The 20,822-nt window shown below is 41.9% G+C and overlaps 1 protein-coding gene across 6 annotated transcripts in view; it reads left to right on the forward strand.

Annotated features, from left to right (window-relative positions):
• LOC121573887 (exportin-7) overlaps positions 1–20,822 on the forward strand; it is a 51,555-nt gene that overhangs the window by 7,384 nt on the left and 23,349 nt on the right. The window lies entirely within an intron of this gene.

The raw sequence follows: 20,822 nt of genomic DNA on the forward strand, positions 1-20,822 counted from the left end.
ATACTTCCAACGTTGTGGCAAAATGGCTTAAGGACAACAAAGTCAAGGTATTGGAGTGGCCATCACAAAGCCCTGACCTCAATCCTATAGAACATTTGTGGGCAGAACTGAAAAAGTGTGTGCAAGCAAGGAGGCCTACAAACCTGACTCAGTTACATCAGCTCTGTCAGGAGGAATGGGCCAAAATTCACCCAACTTATTGTGGGAAGCTTGTGGAAGGCTACCCGAAATGTTTGACCCAAGTTAAACAATTTAAAGGCAATGCTACCAAATACTAATTGAGTGTATGTAAACTTCTGACCCACTGGGAATGTGATGAAAGAAATGAAAGCTGAAATAAATCCTTCTCTCTACTATTATTCTGATATTTCACATTCTTAAAATAAAGTGGTGAACCTAACTGACCTAAGACAGGGAATTTCTACTAGGATTAAATGTCAGGAATTGTGAAAAACTGAGTATAAATGTATTTGGCTAAGGTGTATATAAACTTCCGACTGTAGGTCCTGGATGGCAGGAAGCTTGGCCCCAGTGATGTACCGGGCCTGATGTACTGGGATGTACGCTCTACCCTCTGTAGCGCCTTATGGTCAGATGCAGAGCAGTTGCCATACCAGGCGGTGATGCAACCGGTCAGGATGCTCTCGATGGTGCAGCTTTAGAACCTATTGAGGATCTGGGGTCCCATGCCAAATCTTTTCAGTCTCCTGAGGGGGAAAAGGTGTTGTCGTGCCCTCTTCACGACTGTCTTGGTGTGTTTGGACCATGATAGTTTGTTGGTGATGTGGACACCAAGGAACTTGAAACTCTCGACCCGCTCCACTACAGCTCTGTCAATGTTAATGGGGGCCTGTTTGGCCTGCCTTTTCCTGTAGTCCACGATCAGCTCCTTTGTCTTGCTCACATTGAGGGAGAGGTTGTTGTCCTGGCACCACACTGCCAGGTCTCTGACCACCTCCCTATAGGCTGTCTCATCGTTGTCGGTGATCAGGCCTACCACTGTTGTGTCGTCAGCAAACTTAATGATGGTGTTGCAGTCGTGTTTGGCCACGCAGTTGTGGGTGAACAGGGAGTACAAGAGGGGACTAAGCACGCACCCCAGAGGGGTCCCAGTGTTGAGGATCAGCGTGGAAAACGTGTTGTTGCCTACCCTTACCACCTGGGGGCGGCCCGTCAGGAAGTCCAGGATCCAGTTGCAGAGGGAGGTGTTTAGTCCCAGGGTCCTTAGCTTAGTGATGAGCTTTGTGGGCACTATGGTATTGAACGCTGAGCTGTAGTCAATGAACAGCATTCTCACATAGGTGTTCCTTTTGTCCAGGTGGGAAAGGGCAGTTTGGAGTGCAATTGAGATTGCGTCATCTGTGGATCTGTTGGGGCGGTATGCGAATTGGAGTGGGTCTAGGGCAGTGGTTCCCAAACTGTGGGTCATGTTTTTATTTTTATACATTTTTGGGATAGAAAAACGCTTTCCTAAATAACCTAAATAAATAAACCAAATAGTATGTATAAAAGTTAATGAACCTATACATTTTTAAATAATATCCTATAGTCTTTGAGAATTAACAAAATAAAAGCTAGACAATCAGGCCCCCGTTGATTTTGTTATAATGTTTGAGCATAAGAACACCTCATTAGCCATGTCAGAATGACATGGCTAATGAATTTTAGGAAATAGAATTTTAGGAAATAGCTTAAAAACTGCAACATTTTCTCTCAAGCTCCATGACTAAATGTATATAATTGAAGGAAATTTGCTCGACTTTCAGGTCCATGGCAGGATGTGTGGAATTGCAAGAGATTAGCTTTGAAACCGCACATTTTACTAGCAGCTGCCAAGATCATATTTTTTACTTATTCTTTAGTCTGTGTATGTTTTTTTCCCACCGCACAACCCTTATGGTGGGTCACAAAGCAAAAAGGTTTGAGAACCCATGGTCTAGGGCAGGGGTGTCAAACTCATTTTAGCTCAGGGGCCACATGGAGGAAAATCTATTCCCAAGTGGGCCGGACCGGAAAAATCATGGTATATATAACTTTAAAACAACAACTTCAGATTGTTTTCTTTGTTTTAATACGATCAACATACAACATAAAGCTGGAGCCTGAGGACAGTGTGTCCAAAATAGTACAAGCACAACATCACTATTAATCATAAAACACGTCAAGTTTATTTGAAAATTCTAAAGAAAAAGAACACACAAACACACAATGCCTCAGTGATTAACAGAAGTATATCACAGATCACAGAACTATATCAGGGTGTCATTTCTCAGGCAGAAATGTAGATAAAAATAATGAAATCCTGTTCCCCAAACAAGTGCAAGAACCACAGAGTCAGGAATAGGTTAAATATACAAATAAAATCAATTAAAAACAATAGCACATCAACATAAAAACATATAAATCTGAAAGCGTTGCTCAAACTCCCGTAACAGTCCCGTTATTTTATCTTTGAACCGCTTCATTTCTGCCACATGTTGGGTCGCGCACACATTTTTCAGACAGGGGAAGTGAGCTGCATCACCACCGGCAAGTTGCGTCTCCCACAATGACAGCTTCAACTTGAAAGAACGTATGCTGTCATAATACTGCGTGACAACTTTGTTGCGCCCTTGCAGCTGTTTGTTCAAGTTATTCAGGTGCTCTGTAACATCCACCATAAATGCAAGGTCCTGCATCCATTCTGCGGAATGAAATTCTAACACTGGTTTGCCCTTTTCTTCCATGAACTGTTCAATTTCTTCTCGTAAATCAAAGAAACGCCTCAGCACAGCACCTCGGCTTAACCATCTTACCTCAGTGTGGTATGGCAGGCCATAGATGTGGTCTTGCTCTCTGAGAAGGCTGTCAAACTGACGGTGATTCAGGCTTCTGGATCGGATGAAATTAACAGTTTGGATGACCACCTTCATGACGTTATCCATCTTTAATGACTTGCAACACAAAGCCTCCTGGTGCAAAATACAGTGAAAAGTCAAAAATCACGTCCTCCATTTGCAGATTGCACTTTCTCTCTGAACTTTGTCACAACGCCTGCTTTTTTCCAGATCATTGAGGGCGCACCATCTGTAGCCAGGCTGACAGCGCGGGACCAGTCCACTCCGACCCTGTCCAGCGCGCCGATGAGTGCGGTAAAAATATCAGCTGCTGTCGTTGTATCTGTCATCGGCACCAACTCCACGAACTCCTCGGTGACGGTCAATGTGTCATCAACTCCGCGGATGAAAATGGCCAGTTGTGCAACATCTGTAATGTCCGTGCTTTCATCAATTGCAACCGAAAACGCAATAAATGACTTTACTTTTGCTTCAACTGGCTGTCCAAATCCACTGAAAGATCGGAAATCCTGTCTGCAACTGTGTTTCTTGTCAGGCTGATATTTGCAAAAGCCTGCCGCTTTTCAGGGCACACAATCTCCGCTGCCTTCATCATGCATGTTTTTACAAATTCACCCTCACTAAATGGTTTTGAAGCCACTGCGATTTCATTAGCAATGAGGTAGCTAGCTTTCACTGCAGCGTCACTGATGTCTCGGCTGTGAGTAAACACAGACTGCTGTTTCTTCAGACCCGCCAACAGTTCATTCACCTTCTCTCATCTCCGCTGTCCTTGAAAGTTGTCATATTTGTCGGCATGAAGACTCACATAGTGGCGACGAAGGTTATATTCTTTCAGCACTGCAACATGCTCTGAACACACCAAACATACAGCTTTCCCATTCAATTCCGTGAATAAATAGGATGACCATTTTTCTTGGAACATTCTGCACTCTGCGTCCACTTTTCTCTTTTTTGACAGAGACATATTGGGGCAATGGGGGTGCCAAAGCACATAATGTTAAAAGTAGAAGCCGTAATAAATATCGCGGGCAAAACAAAGTAGCTCATTGGCTGCACGTGCTTGACCTACTTGCTCTGCCCCGGTATAAACAGTTTGCTTGCTTAACACAATTGCTATTGCGCCATCCAGTGGACGCAATTGGAACAGCAGTTTATTTTATTGAAAAATTGCAGCGCATTTTTATACTTTACCAAATTATTATAATTTTTTTATATTTTTTATATATTTTTTTATCATCTCGCGGGCCGGATTAAACCCGTTTGCGGGCCTGATCCGGCCCGCGGGCCGGACGTTTGACACCCCTGGTCTAGGGTATCCGGGATGATGCTGTGGTGACTCCGTGGTGACTCCTTGCTGTCCCCAGTCCGCCTGGCCTTGCTGCTATTCCAGTTTCAACTGTTCTGCCTGCGGTTATGGAACCCCTACCTGTCCCAGACCTGCTGTTTTCAACTCTTAATGATCGGCTATGAAAAGCCAACTGAGATTTATTCCTGATTATTATTTGACCATGCTTGTCACTTATGAACATTTTTGAACATCTTGGCATGGTTCTGTTATAATCTCCACCCGGCACAGCCAGAAGAGGACTGGCCACCCCTCATAGCCTGGTTCCTCTCTAGGTTTCTTCCTAGGCTTTCGCCTTTCTAGGGAGTTTTTCCTAGCCACCGTGCTTCTACACCTGCATTACTAGCTGTTTGGGGTTTTAGGCTGGGTTTCTGTACAGCACTTCGAGATATTAGCTGATGTAAGAAGGGCTATATAAAATAAAATTGATTGATTGATTGATGTGAGCCATGACCAGCCTTTCAAAGCACTTCATGGCTACCGACGTGAGTGCTACGAGGCGGTAATCATTTAGGCAGGTTACCTTCGCATTCTTGGGCACAGGGACTATGGTGGTCTGCTTGAAACATGTAGGTATTACAGACTCGGTCAGGGAGAGGTTGAAAATGTCAGTGAAGACACTTGCCAGTTGGTCCGCGCATGCTCTGAGTACACATCCTGGTAATCTCTGGCCCTGCGGCTTTGGGAATGTTTTTTTTTTGTTGTTGGTATTTTACCCCCTTTTTCTCCCCAATTTCGTGGTATCCAATTGGTAGTTAGTCTTGTCCCATCACTGCAACTCCCGTACGGACACGGGAGAGGCGAAGGTCGAGAGTCGTGCATCCTCCGAAACTCAACCCAACCGAGCCGCACTGCTTCTTGACACAATGCCCGCTTAACCCGGAAGCCAGCCGCACCAATGTGCCGGAGGAAACACTGTACACCTGCCGACCGAGTCAGCGTGCACTGTGCCCGGCCAGCTACAGGAGTCGCTAGTGCGCGATGGGACAAGAACATCCCTGCCGGCTGTTATGATGAGTTTCTCAAGTATCAAGTAGTTCATGATGCAAGAAGATATTTAACACTTAGATGGAGAGTTGATACAAATATTTAATAGACACGTTACCATGGTTCGTCTAACAAAAGCGCATGCTTCGCCTCTTGTCATCCGAACTACTAGACAAAGAAAATATCTCTCTTCTTATAGTCCATGTTACATATTGCTTCCACAACATCTGTTAACCATCAGTGGGCACTCCCTTCTTTGATGGTATTACCCTGTACCCAAGTCAGTATATTCTATCTATCAATCATTCTAAGATAAACCACCAGTAAGCTCCCTTGACATACTGGAATCCAGACTCTGTGGCATCTAAAAAATGTAACCTTGTTCCCACAACACTATGACAAGACATCATAACAATCCTTCATTTTTTGCCCTTTGTGGTAAGTAACACTCCTCAAATATAACTTTACTTAACCCCAACAATTCACATATAACCTCATATAAAATAAAATGTTCTCCAAAAAGTAGTATAGATATATGATTAGAGCCTAAACTATGCTAGATAACTGAGAATTCATCCCCCTCTACCTTCTTCTATACCTGAAACCAAACAGATTTTCAATATATTTAATAAACAAAGGTATACATTCCCAGTCACTTAGCTCATGCACCATCAAACCTCTCAAACCTTTATGTAGTCAGTCTGAGTAAAAGATAGATACATGATTAACTACTATATATTCATGCTAAAAAAATCAATGTAGTCAACCTTACTCTTTTTTAAATGACACCCTTGTATACATAATTGTTTTTTTGATTTATTTCACCTTTATTTAACCAGGTAAGCCAATTGAGAACAGGTTCTCATTTACAACTGCGACCTGGCCAAGATAAAGCAAAGCAGTGCAATAAAAACAACACAGAGTTACATATGGGGTAAAAAACATAAAGTCAAAAATACAACAGAAAATATATATACAGTGTGTGCAAATGTAGCAAGTTATGGAGGTAAGGCAATAAATAGGCTATAGTGCAAAATAATTACAATAGTATTAACACTGGGATGCTAGATGTGCAAGAGATTATGTGCAAATAGAGATACTGGGGTGCAAAAGAGCAAAATAAATAACAATATATGGATGAGGTAGTTGGGTGGGCTAATTTCAGATGGGCTGTGTACAGGTGCAGTGATCGGTAAGGTGCTCTGACAACTGATGCTTAAAGTTATTGAGGGAGATAAGAGTCTCCAGCTTCAGAGATTTTTGCAATTCGTTCCAGTCATTGGCAGCAGAGAACTGGAAGGAATGGCAGCCAAAGGAGGTGTTGGCTTTGGGAATGACCAGTGAGATATACCTGCTGGAGCGCAGACTACGGGTGGGTGCTGCTATGGTGACCAATGAGCTAAGATAAGGCGGGATTTGCCTAGCAGTGATTTATAGATGGCCTGGAGCCAGTGGGTTTGACGACGAACATGTAGTGAGGACCAGCCAACAAGAGCGTACAGGTCACAGTGGTGGGTAGTGTATGGGGCTTTGGAGACAAAACGGATGGCACTGTGATAGACTACATCCAATTTGCTGAGTAGAGTGTTGGAGGCTATTTTGTAAATGACATCGCCGAAGTCAAGGATCGGTAGGATAGTCAGTTTTACGAGGGCATGTTTGGCAGCATGAGTGAAGGAGGCTTTGTTGCGAAATAGGAAGCCGATTCTAGATTTAACTTTGGATTGGAGATTCTTTATGTGAGTCTGGAAGTTGAGTTTACAGTCTAACCAGACACCTAGGTATTTGTAGTTGTTCACATACTCTAGGTCAGACCCGTCGAGAGTAGTGATTCTAGTCGGGTGGGCGGGTGCCAGCAGCGTTCGATTGAAAAGCATGCATTTAGTGTTTAAGAGCAGTTGGAGGCTACTGAAGGAGTGTTGTATGGCATTGAAGCTCGTTTGGAGGTTTGTTAACACAGTGTCCAATGAAGGGCCAGATGTATACAAAATGGTGTCGTCTGCGTAGAGGTGGATCTGAGAGTCACCAGCAGCAAGAGCGACATCATTGATATACACGGAGAAAAGTGTCGGCCCAAGAATTGAACCCTGTGGCACCCCCATAGAGACTGCCATAGGTCCAGACAACAGGCCCTCCGATTTGACACACTGAACTCTATCTGAGAAGTAGTTGGTGAACCAGGCGAGGCAGTCATTTGAGAAACCAAGGCTATTTAGTCTGCCAATAAGAATGCGGTGGTTGACAGAGTCGAAAGCCTTGGCCAGGTCGATGAAGACGGCTGCACAGTACTGTCTATTATCAATCGCGGTTATAATATCGTTTAGGACCTTGAGCGTGGCTGAAGTGCACCCATGACCAGCTCGGAAACCGGATTGCATAGCGGAGAAGGTACGGTGGTATTCGAAATGGTCGGTGATCTGAGTGGCGCAGTGGTCTCCTGAGTGGCGCAGTGGTCTAAGGCACTGCATCGCAGTGCTAACTGTGCTACTAGAGATCCTGGTTCGAATCCAGGCTCTGTCGCAGCCGGCCGCGACCGGGAGACTCATGGGCGGCGCACAATTGGCCCAGCGTCGTCCAGGGTCGGGGAGGGAATGGCCGGCAGGGATGTAGCTCAGTTGATAGAGCATGGCGTTTGCAACGCTAGGGTTGTGGGTTCGATTCCCACGGGGGGCCAGTATAAAAAAAAAATATATATATATATGTATTCACTAACTGTAAGTCGCTCTGGATAAGAGCGTCTGCTAAATGACTAAAAATGTAAATGTAAATCTGTTTGTTAACTTGGCTTTCAAATACTTTCGAAAGGCAGGGCAGGATGGATATAGGTCTGTAGCAGTTTGGATCTAGAGTGTCACCCCCTTTGAAGAGGGGGATGACCGCGGCAGCTTTCCAATCTCTGGGGATCTCAGACGTTATGAAAGAGAGGTTGAACAGACTAGTAATATGGGTTGCGACAATTTCGGCGGCTAGTTTTAGAAAGAAAGGGTCCAGATTGTCTAGCCCAGCTGATTTGTAGGGGTCCAGATTTTGCAGCGCTTTCAAAACATCAGCTGTCTGAATTTGTGTGAAGGAGAAGCGGGGGGGGCATGGGCAAGTTGCAGCAGAGGGTGCAGAGTTGGTGGCCGGGGTAGTGGTAGCCAGATGGAAAGCATGGCCAGCTGTAGCAAAATGCTTGTTGAAATTCTCGATTATTGTAGATTTATCGGTGGTGATAGTGTTTCCTAACCTCAGTGCAGTGGGCAGCTGGGAGGAAGTGCTCTTATTCTCCATGGACTTTACAGTGTCCCAAAACTTTTTGGAGTTAGTGCTACAGGATGCAAATTTCTGTTTGAAAAAGTTAGCCTTTGCTTCCTGACTGCTTGTGTATATTGGTTCCTAACTTCCCTGAAAAGTTGCATATCGCGGGGGCTATTTGATGCTAATGCTGTACGCCACAGGATGTTTTTGTGCTGGTCAAGGGCAGTCAAGTCTGAGGAGAACCAGGGGCTATATCGGTTCTTAGTTCTGTATTTTTTGAATGGGGCATGTTTATTTAAGATTGAGAGGAAATTACTTTTAAGGAACAACCAGGCATCCTCTACTGACGGAATGAGATCTATATCCATCCAGGATACCTGGGCCAGGTCAATTAGGAAGGCCTGCTCGCTAAAGTGTTTTAGGGAGCGTTTGACAGTGATGAGGGGTGGTCGTTTGACCGCGGACCCGTTACGGACACAGGCAATAAGGCAGTGATCGCTGAGATCCTGGTTGAAGACAGCTGAGGTGTATTTAGAGGGTATGTTAGTCAGGATGATATCTATGAGGGTACCCATGTTTACGGATTTAGGGTTGTACCTGGTAGGTTCGTTGATAATTTGCGTGAGGTTGAGGGCATCTAGTTTGGATTGTAGGATGGCTGGGGGATTAAGCATATCCCAATTTAGGTCACCAAGCAGTACGAACTCTGAGGATAAATGGGGGCAATCAATTCACATATGGTGTCCAGGGCACAGCTGGGGGCTGAGGGGGGTCTGTAGCAAGCGGCAACAGTGAGAGACTTATTTCTGGAAAGGTGGATTTTTAGAAGTAGAAGCTCAAACTGTTTGGGCACAGACCTGGATAGTATGATAGAGCTCTGCAGGCTATCTCTACAGTAGATTGCAACTCCACCCCCTTTGGCAGTTCTATCTAGACGGAAAATGTTATAGTTGGGGATGGAAATTTCAGAATTTTTGGTGGCCTTCCTGAGCCAGGATTCAGACACTGCTAGAACATCAGGGTTGGCGGAGTGTGCTAACGCAGTGAATAACTCAAACTTAGGAAGTAGACTTCTGATATTTATGTGCAAGAAACCAAGACTTTTGCGATTACAGAAGTCAGCAAATGATAGCGCATGGGGAGTAGGAGTGATACTGAGGGCTGCAGGGCCTGGGTTAGCCTCTACATCACCAGAGGAACAGAGGAGGACTAGAATAAGGATACGGCTAAAGGCTTTAAGAACTGGTCTTCTAGTGCGTTGGGTACATAGAATAAAGGGGGCAGATTTCCGGGTGTTATAGAAAAGATTCAGGGCATTATGTACAGACAAGGATATGGAAGGATATGAGTAAAGTGGGGGTAAACGTAAGCGTTGGGTAACAATGAAAGAGATAACATCGCTGGAGGCATCAATTGAGTCGGTCTCCGCGTGTATAGGGGGTGGGACAAAGAAGCTATCTAATGCAGGTTTAGCTGGGCTGGGGGGTCTACAGTGAAATAGTACAATTAGAAATAACCGAAACAACAATAAGCTAACCATGTTTGGGCTGAGGCTAAACATAAACAGGATGTAGTACCGTAAAAAGGAACAGTCCAGCAGACATCAACTGTATAGCTGAGTTATCATAAGGTCAGGTGAACAGCAATAGGATAGTTCGAGTAAGAGGCCACGGCTAGCGTGTGCTAGCGGGCCGGGGCTAGCAGATGGAATCTTCGTGGTTAACGTCGTAACCACATCAGACGATTTCGTCGGCAGACCAGTCGTGTAGGATCGGCGGGGCTCCATGTCAACACTAGGTGGTCCCGTCCGGTTGACAGAGAGGTAGATACAAAATATACCCATCATCTTAGACATGCTACCAAGAAAAACATACATATACATTCTTCCACACAAATACAATGATACATTACACTCTAAGTTACATGGAGCTTATAATATATTCAAATGAATATATCTCAATATAAATAACGTCAGTCTTCTTCATCCATGTTCATTCAGAGGAACCCCAAACTTTTCTCTGGTCACTTGGGGCGCTATCTGATCGACTGAGTTAGTCTTGTTTCCACATCTTCAATCCTGTAAACCTTAACTTCCACGTTATACAGTTCCAATTTAACATTTCCCATTCCTCAATCAACATTGTCATTGAACTCTACACTGGAATAAAATGATATAGATGAAGAATTAGTACTCTTAAACCTTCCTGTATGTCTCTAATATTTCCCATATATTTAGTTAAATTCACAAGACCTTCCTAATCCTGATGGCAAGTATGTACAACATGCATCTCCCCATATAATCCCATACATTCCCCCTCTATCTACAATAATAGCATCCAATGCTATGCGATTATCAATTGCATAGTGGCCAATGAGTGACATTTCAGACCCAATTGCTTGAAAATCCAAGACTGTTAATAGGTACAATATTCAACTCTTTTCAACCCTGACTCTGTTCTGATAATATGCCTGAGGAGAGATACACAGGATAACACTCTGTTTTCAGTCCCTGTTAAATCAGTACAGCCCTGAACTAGTTAGGATTGAGAAATTCAACCAAAAGTCAGATCAGATGAAAATAGCATAAACATTCCTATGTCTCAAATACTAAAACCACAAGATGGAAACCAATTAAGTTATTGCCTAGAAACAAATATATATATATATATATACCACTCTAAACATCCATATCAACCTTCCCTCTTTGGGAATACATAGTCACCTATCAATACCTCCAAATACTTCAAATGTATATATTGACTAATATGTTAATACGTTAACCTAATAATCAACATGTTCATGATATCAGTCACAATCCTTACATTAACTTACATGTTCCAAACAGTATAATTCAAAAATGTCTACTCAAAATAAATAATATAAGTGTATCCTAAGACATTACCATAATGTATCGCTGTTTTAAACCTAATATCTATATAAGACAGTTATCTCAATTGTACAAGCAATATCCTTCATGCTGAAAATATTTATACTAATGATTTACTTAAATCACTGTCATCTTATAAATATAACCAAAACCAAATTACTTATCTCAACCAAATTTAGAATGACAATTCTTAGTGATTCACATTGGTCCTATCACTCAAAATTAAAACCCTTAACTTTTAGCACCCATTATAACTGTCAAAATGTACACTTATATTAACATACAGTATAAATATCCATAATTATATTATGACCTTCCTAATCCCGAGAATAACTACAGATCATTATCTCAATGCATTCTTAATACTATTAATTTAGCAGTGTATATACCTCCTTCCCAAATTAGCAATTTTAGATACATCCAAATGTATTATCAACACAGCTAAGTAATCCCCTTTTTCTCCGGCACGTTAATCTTCTGGCGTCTCTTCATTATGTTCTTCAGACAGCTTCATATTTGAAAATGAATTGCCCATGACAATGTCACGACTTCAATGTCTCATCCGAGTCACCACCATCCCTACAACCTCATTGTGTCTTGTCCATTTGCCAACCAGTATACCAACAACATGAGACATTTTGTATTTGAACAGATATTTCTCCATTCTCACTCAATGGTGGACTCCTGTCCCACTCCCTCGATATAAAAACATGAGATAAAATCCGTTGATGGCTTCAATTGGCTGTTGTAGACCGGTTGCATGTAGAAGTGGTGCTTTACAGGAACGTCTTCAACGCCTCTGATGTTCATCTTCAGCCGGTTCAGAGGTTGTTTCTTTTTTAAGGTTCACACCATTCTAGGCCAAATTATCCCTGCTATGCATCAAGACACCATCTGTATTTACCTCACTAGAAGACAGATCATAACAGTTTAATTGATTTCAAGCAATCCATATAAGCATTGACTAGATTACAAATTATTATGTTTTACCAATTATTCTTAATACCAATTTCTAATATACTCCCCAATTTCTGTTAGGTAAACCCTCCAAATACAGATAAGTGAATGGTGTGACAGTCAGGCGATTCTTGAAGTTCTGGTAGATCTTGAAGTTCTTGGAGGTCTGAACCTTCTTCCTTCACTAGGGTTTAGGATCATACAGAGTCCTTCTCCATTTATCAACATCGCTCTGTGTAGTGTGTCCTTCTGTCAACGTACTAAAAGGGAAGTTGAGAGTCCCTACTGCAAAGACACACAGACACAAAAGAAAACAATTCTCCGCCGTGGCGGTGCCGTCTTCCTCCTCTGAGTTAGAATACTCTTACAGTGGGACACATAGATCTAGGAATCTGTCTCTGCTACTTTCCCCTCCATCGAGGTATCCAGCAACACCTAGTACTGACCTCCCCACCTAGAGTTTGTCCAGCTCTTACCTCTGCAATCCAAAGCCTCCAAGGTGCAGAAAATGCCCAGATTCTCCTGTTAGGTTAGGCAGAGTTGCCTTCACCCTTAGGAAGAAAGTCTTAGCAACATTGTTAGGTGAGACACCTTATGCTACTATACCCTGTCTTCTCATCAGTCAGGAGAAGCCTTGATATTAGGAATTGCACATCTTGCAGCTTGTTATAGGTCACTAGTTTCATAGACAGGCCTCCTCTACATCCTGCCTTATACCACAAATACACTTTCACCTAAATAAATGTAGTCTAACCCATAACACATTAATTACTACTGCTCATATTCTTACTACAATTTGCATATTTACCCAAAAATCCTCATGCGATCAATACTACCCCTCTTTGGACACATGACTCACATTGTGATTCATGCGTTCATAAACTACAACAACAACATTGCCTGTTAAACCAAAATAATAAATGAAATTAAAATGACAACATTTGATAATACCTTCACTTACTTGTATCCCATAAAGTAATTCAAGTAATATCAACATTGACTAGCGCCAGGTGTTCCTCATTCAGGACTAGCTCTCTCACTCTGACCTTATTATGGTCCGACTCATATATATGACTATTGCCAAATTATAAACTTCTTCATAATTATCAGTATTATAAATTACCTTCAACCCGGTATAATAAATTACCTTAAATTCCTCATCCCATGCCTCTACAGTCGTGGTCAAAAGTTTTGAGAATGACACAAGTATTGGTCTTCACAAAGTTCGCTGCTTCAGTGTTATGAGATATTTTTGTCAGATGTTACTATGGTATACTGAAGTATAATTACAAGCATTCCATAAGTGTCAAAGGCTTTTATTGACAATTACATTACGTTTATGCAAAGAGTCAATATTTGCAGTGTTGACCCTTCTTTTTCAAGACCTCTGCAATCTGCCCTGGCATGCTGTCAATTTACTTCTGGGCCACCTTCTGACTGATGGCAGCCCATTCTTGCACAATCAATGCTTGGATTTTGTCAGAATTTGTGGGTTTTTGTTTGTCCACCCGCCTCTTGAGGATCGACCACAAGTTCTCAATGGGATTAAGGTCTGGGGAGTTTCCTGGCCATGGACCCAAAATGTCTATGTTTTGTTCCCCGAGCCACTTAGTTATCACTTTTGCCTTATGGCAAGGTGCTCCATCATGCTGGAAAAGGCATTGGTCGTCACCAAACTGTTCTTGGATGGTTGGGAGAAGTTGCTCTCGGAGGATGTGTTGGTACCATTCTTTATTCATGGCTGTATTCTTAGGCAAAATTGTGAGTGAGCCCACTCCCTTGGCTGAGAAGCAACCCCACACATGTATGGTCTGAGGATGCTTTACTGTTGGCATGACACAGGACTGATGGTAGCGCTCACCTTGTCTTTTCCAGATGCCCCAAACAATCGGAAAGGGGATTCATCAGAGAAAATGACTTTACCCAAGTCCTCAGCAGTCCAATCGTTGTACCTTTTGCAGAATATCAGTCTGTCCCTGATGTTTTTCCTGGAGAGAAGTGGCTTCTTTGCTTCCATTCTTGACACCAGGCCATCCTCCAAAAGTCTTCGCCTCACTGTGCGTGCAGATGCACTCACACCTGCCTGCTGCCATTCCTGAGCAAGCTCTGCACTGGTGGTGCCCCGATCCCGCAGCTGAATCAACTTTAGGAGACGGTCCTGGTGCTTGCTGGACATTCTTGGGCACCCTGACACCTTCTTCACAACAATTGAACCTCTCTCCTTGAAGTTCTTGATGATCCGATAAATGGTTGATTTAGGTGCAATCATACTAGCAGCAATGTCCTTGCCTGTGAAGCCCTTTTTGTGCAAAGCAATGATGACGGCACGCGTTTCCTTGCAGGTAACCATGGTTAACAGAGGAAGAACAATGATTTCAAGCACCACCCTCCTTTTAAAGCTTCCAGTCTGTTGTTCTAACTCAATCAGCAAGACAGTGATCTCCAGCCTTGTCCTCGTCAACACTCACCTGTGTTAACGAGAGAATCACTGACATGATGGCAGCTGGTCCTTTTGTGGCAGGGCTGAAATGCAGGGGAAATGTTTTTTGGGGATTAAGTTCATTTTCATGGCAAAACTGAGGCAGCAGACTTTGTGAAAATTTGTGTCATTCCCAACTTTTGACCACATTTTTACATTTACATTTTAGTCATTTAGCAGACGCTCTTACCCAGAGCGACTTACAGTTAGTGATTCCTTTTTTGTATTTTTTCTCTTTTTTTTTGTTTGATTTTTAGTTAATATATTTTGCCTCTATTTTTTCATATTTTTATCTTCGTTGTTAAAAAAAAATTTTTTTTATTTTTTTATACTGGCCCCCGTGGGAATCGAACCCACAACCCTGGCGTTGCAAACGCCATGCTCTATCAACTGAGCTACATCCCTGCCGGCCATTCCCTCCCCTACCCTGGACAACGCTGGGCCAATTGTGCGCCGCCCATGAGTCTCCCGGTCGCGGCCGGCTGCGACAGAGCCTGGATTCGAACCAGGATCTCTAGTGGCACAGTTAGCACTGCGATGCAGTGCCTTAGACCACTGCGCCACTCAGTGTGGGTGATCAATTCACACTAGAAAGTCAGGACAGAGTTCAGAGGTCATTCAAACCCTTCAAAGAAGCGTTCTATTCTATAGGATAAACTAATCATTAACAACAGTCAAAACATTTCATAAATGTTATGTATCCCAAGCGTACAGTAAGTCCTCATGACATTACTTCTCAAAAGAAATCGTGTTTACCCAAAACTCACTCATAAAAGAAAAAAACTTCATAAAGCTCCGTGTGTGCCCCTTTAAGACTTATCATCTTTGACCCGTTAAAACCCCCTAAAATCAAAATAACAACCCTATATTACCATTGTAATAGGTGGGTTGTGTGTGGTTATTTGAAAAACCCAATTGGAAAACAACAAACAAAAATAGCCAGGCCTTATTTAATTTGGTAGCTCCCTCTTATGGCCTAATTATAAGACTGCCAAATTTTACTAACTGCTCCCCCCAGCCTTGGGAAACATTCCAATGAGAGATAAGGAAATCCCCATTCTCCTGGAAGAGAAAGTATACATTTCGTTAACAAATAGTAATTACACAAAACATGATGCAGATATACACTGTCCTACCTCACATCAATAATCGTTTGTTTCAATCTAATTCCTCATAACTACTCCAGAAGAAGATTACATAAAATCTCTCAAAAGATGAAAACCACTCAAGTTTCTCTTGAGTTTACAATGAGTATTTTTTTATTGATTACCCTTCAGACTTCATCCTCTGTAATTCTCACAATGATTATTCAACCCCTAAATCTGCTCCTTTTGATCCCATATCAAATTATCCTAGTATCGTTACTTGATCAACAACAGGAAATATCTGTTTCCCCTTATATTGTTCCTGTCACCCCTCTAAATGTCATATTTTATTCATTTGCCAATATAATCAATTACTCCGCGTAAGGAAGCCGTGATATTTTATCCCAGGCATCTATTTAAAAAAATGTTTGAGACATTGTCTCCTACTTTCCCTTAACATATACTGTAGGGGACTTCCATCAATCCTGGGAAAAACAACTCCCACTCAAAACACATCAGATAATACCACGTTTCATTAAGTTCACTACACCTTCCAATATAAACCTATAACCCCTTTTTGGTAATGTAATCATCTCCACTTGTTGCATTTATGTTTTAAAATAACAACCTATTGTTTAATAACTTCATAACTTACAAAACAATTTTACTACTCCACCAGCCTAATAATAAAAACTATCTCCCATTGTTCAACATTCCAGAAACAGATTATCGTTTTTAGAATTAATGAACTGTCTGCATAACCCACTGTTTAAACAAACTATAGAATTTAATAATAATAATTACAAATTGTCAAAGAACGTTCCCTATTCAACTATCTAGATATCTGCTCCACATTACCCTCTGCGTCCTTTACATCCCGATATAGCACAGCCAGCACGACTCTTTCACCCGTTTACTAAATCATGGCATTAGTAAATTATATCCACAAACCACTACTACCTAATAACATATTTTCATTGACCTTACTAGAAATAATAATTTTAATACCAGTCTAGTCAAACAATCCAATTCAACATTTCTCATCTCCCAATTAACCTACTTTCCTTCTAACACAGAAAACCCTCTACAATCTATTTTATCCTCTACCGCTGTCTTTCCATCTAGCGGTACTTTAGCAGGTTACAAATGATTGTGACGTTATAGTGAAAACAAACAAAACATCTATTCACAGAGATGCAACTTTAATTACTATGTTATACTATCCGCCATGGGTTGGTAAGATAATCTCTTTCATATAATCGTATCAATTAAACCAGTGATTCAGGTCAACAGCATCAATTTAACAGTTTCGCTTCCGTCCTTACCTGGGCTTGAACCAGGGACCCTCTGCACACATCGACAACAGTCACCCTCGAGGCACCGTTACCTGTCGCTCCACAAAAGCCGCGGTCCTTGCAAAGCAAGGCAAACAACTACAACTACTTCCAGGTCACAGAGCAAGTTACGTCACCACTCTAAACGCTACTAGTTCGCACCACTAACTAGCTAGCCCTTTCACACCGGTAACATTCACCCCCCTTTGACTTCCTCCTTCTTCGCAGCAATCAGTGATCCGGGTACACCACATGTAACCCATTATGACACTTACAACTCTCTCACGTTCAGCGAGCCCCAGTTGCTAACACCCGCAGATCAACACCTAGAAATTCTCCAGACAACAAATAAAAACTATTCTCAAAATGCGTTCTGCATTTACCTCTATCGTAGGGTTTAAAAACTAACTTAACAACATGAACAATCAATTGCTGTAGTAGCTTCATGTTTGGTTCAGTTTATCTGTTACGATATTGTGTCAGTAATATTTCTGTAGTGACCTCAGCTACATGTTCCTATATTCCTCAGTTAATGTTATCTTTCATACTCTGCTCCCTTCCAACAAGGCTTCATAATCCCTGTTGTATTTTTTATATTCATTTTATTCTCTGAGTTCCCTTGCTTCATTTCCCATTAAGATAAGACACTCGCTTCCCTGTGCTTCGGCACTACACTCTTATTTTCCCCTGTTATCAACTAAGATCATAGCCACAGCTTATGAAACCACCAATCCGCCATTATTAGAATACAGCAGATCTAGGTAACTGTCCTTTCTAAGTAGGTTACAAGCAATAAACCAAACACTTGCTGTAGTTGACAACATTATTTTGAATTTATATCCATAGTATCAATATCCAATATATGGATTGACATTACGCCCCCATTCTCACTTGTTTAATCTAGCAAACCCGTAGGCAACGCAAAAAAAATTACTACCACACAATCGTCTCGCTATTCCTGTTAAATAATGGTCATTCAATTTGAACCAAGCACGCTGATAAATCTTCGATTCTACATCACCAAACCAAATACTTTGTAGTATCTGTCTAAGCAACACATACCAACAGTAGAATTACACTCAGAAACCCAGATTTGTTTACTCTATGCCATTGCCCCAATGCTATTGAAATGACACAGACATCCCACAAATAGCGCAGTTACAATGGTTTGTCGTCTTAACATCTGATCCATAATGAAATTCCTTCACTTCCTCACCATAGCTCCTCAATGATAATTAGTTTAATGGAAACCCTGAATTGGCTTTGTACTATATTTATAAATTCCAGTCCTTATGGGCAGTTTATTTCTTAAACCTTATCTCTATCACGTGATCCATAAACGGCACCAACTCAGAAAACGTGTATTTATCGTGTCTCACACCCAACGTACGTCTACGTTTGGGTGAGCAAGTTAATTCATACATACAACTCTATTATTTTCTCACTTCTCTAGTAATCGATTACACACAAACTTCTTCCTATTTTCGCATCGTCACAAACTCCATATAGAACGTTAGAAACTTCTAGGTACTCACATCAAAGAATACTTTTTTTTTTTTTTTTTACGATCCTCACTCAACACATCAACTTCTTCAACCATACTCCCAGCGGAACCAAAAAAAAAAAGACTAGTTTTCCGGACACTGCCCCGCCTTTCATTGGATCCTCCCCGAAAATACAGACTTTTCCGCTACTCTCTAAAATAACATCACTCTCTCCATACCACTCCTTGATATTCTATTACCTAATTCTGTTGACTCCCCTTTGTTTTTATTAGTTCATGCAATGAATACTTAAATAAAATCCCCAACTTGATCTTTATTAAAATTTAGTTTGCCTATTTTGTCTTTGGTGCTATGATTCAACTCACTCACTTGTATCTGCTCTGATTCTTTATGCAGTATGATTTATTGTTTTCTCTCTCTCCATTCTGAGTAATTCACACAGGACCAATTCTTTCTTCACCACAGTACTCTACTCATTAATTTGGACTTCTCCTCTATAGTGTTGTTACTCCCTTAATCAATTGTCTTATTTTAACTGTAACCTTCTACCAAGGACTTTAATCTTCATCCCTAAGCTTGCTGAGGACTTGAACCTCACAACTTTTCACATTATAATGTCGTCATATCTTAGGACTCGAACCTCTGACCTATTTTATAATGTCGTAAACCTTAACAAATGTTGTTGATGACTTAAACAGCATAACAAAGGACTCTAACATTCATCCCTAAGCTTGCTGAGGACTTGAACCTCACAACGTTTCACATTATAATGTCGTCATATCTTAGGACTCGAACCTCTGACCTATTTTATAATGTCGTACCCATTAAAAGACCCTACACCCAATCTTGTTATACCCATTCTCCTTCTCCTCTGTTGTTTTTAGTCATTACTCTGAACAAACCCTTCTTAGAATCATAGCACCATGTTATTGTCTAATTTGATCATTCTCCTTACATCCCTTCTACACAACTCAACACCACTCATCGTCCCCCTTTAAAAATATTGAATCTTAAACGTTCTTTACTGCTCAGCCTTACCACAGATAAGCAGAATTTGACATAATAAAAAAATGAAAGTCTGCTTACCTGTTAGTTCGGCTGTAAACTGCATCCTGTTAGTTTAGACACCAATCTGTTATGATGAGTTTCTCGGGTATCAAGTAGTTCATGATGCAAGAAGATATTTAACACTTACATGGAGAGTTGATATAAATATTTAATAGACACGGTACCGTGGTTCGTCTAACAAAAGCGCATGCTTTGCCTCTTGTCATCCGAACTACTAGACAAAGAAAATATCTCTCTTCTTATAGTCCATGTTACATATTGCTTCCACAACATCTGTTAACCATCAGTGGGCACTCCCTTCTTTGATGGTATTACCCTGTACCCAAGTCAGTATATTCTATCTATCAATCATTCTAAGATAAACCACCAGTAAGCTCCCTTGACATACTGGAATCCAGACTCTGTGGCATCTAAAAAATTTAACCTTGTTCCCACAACACTATGACAAGACATCATAACACCGGCCAAACCCTCCCCGACCCTGGACGGCGCTGGGCCAATTGTGCGCCGCCCCATGGGTCTCCCGGTCGCGGCCGGCTGTGACAGAGCCTGGACTCGAACCAGGATCTCTAGTGGTACAGCTAACACTGCGATGCAGTGCCTTAGACCACTGCGCCACTCGGGAGGCCAGCTTTGTGAATGTTGACCTGTTTAAAGGTCTTGCTCACATCGGCTACCGAGAACGTTATCACACAGTTGTCCGGAACAGCTGGTGCTCTCATGCATGCTTCAGTGTTGCTTGCCTCGAAGCAAGCATAAAAGGCATTTAGCTCGTCTGGTAGGCTCGCGTCACTGGGCAGCTCGCGGCTTGGTTTCCCTTTGTAGTCGTAATAGTTTTCAAGCCCTGCCACATCTGACTGGCGTCAGAGCTGGTGTAGTAGGTTTCAATCTTAATCCTGTATTGACACTTTGCATGTTTGATGGTTCGTCTGAGGGCGTAGCAGGATTTCTTATAAGCGTCCAGATTAGTGTCCCGCTCCTTGAAAGCGGCAGCTCTAGCCTTTAGCTCATTGCCGATGTTGCCTGTGATCCATGGCTTCTGGTTGGGATATGTACGTATGGTCACTGTGGGGACGACGTCGTCGATGCACTTATTGA

The sequence above is a fragment of the Coregonus clupeaformis genome, chromosome 9 (assembly GCF_020615455.1).
Source record: "Coregonus clupeaformis isolate EN_2021a chromosome 9, ASM2061545v1, whole genome shotgun sequence".
Taxonomy (NCBI): domain Eukaryota; kingdom Metazoa; phylum Chordata; class Actinopteri; order Salmoniformes; family Salmonidae; genus Coregonus; species Coregonus clupeaformis.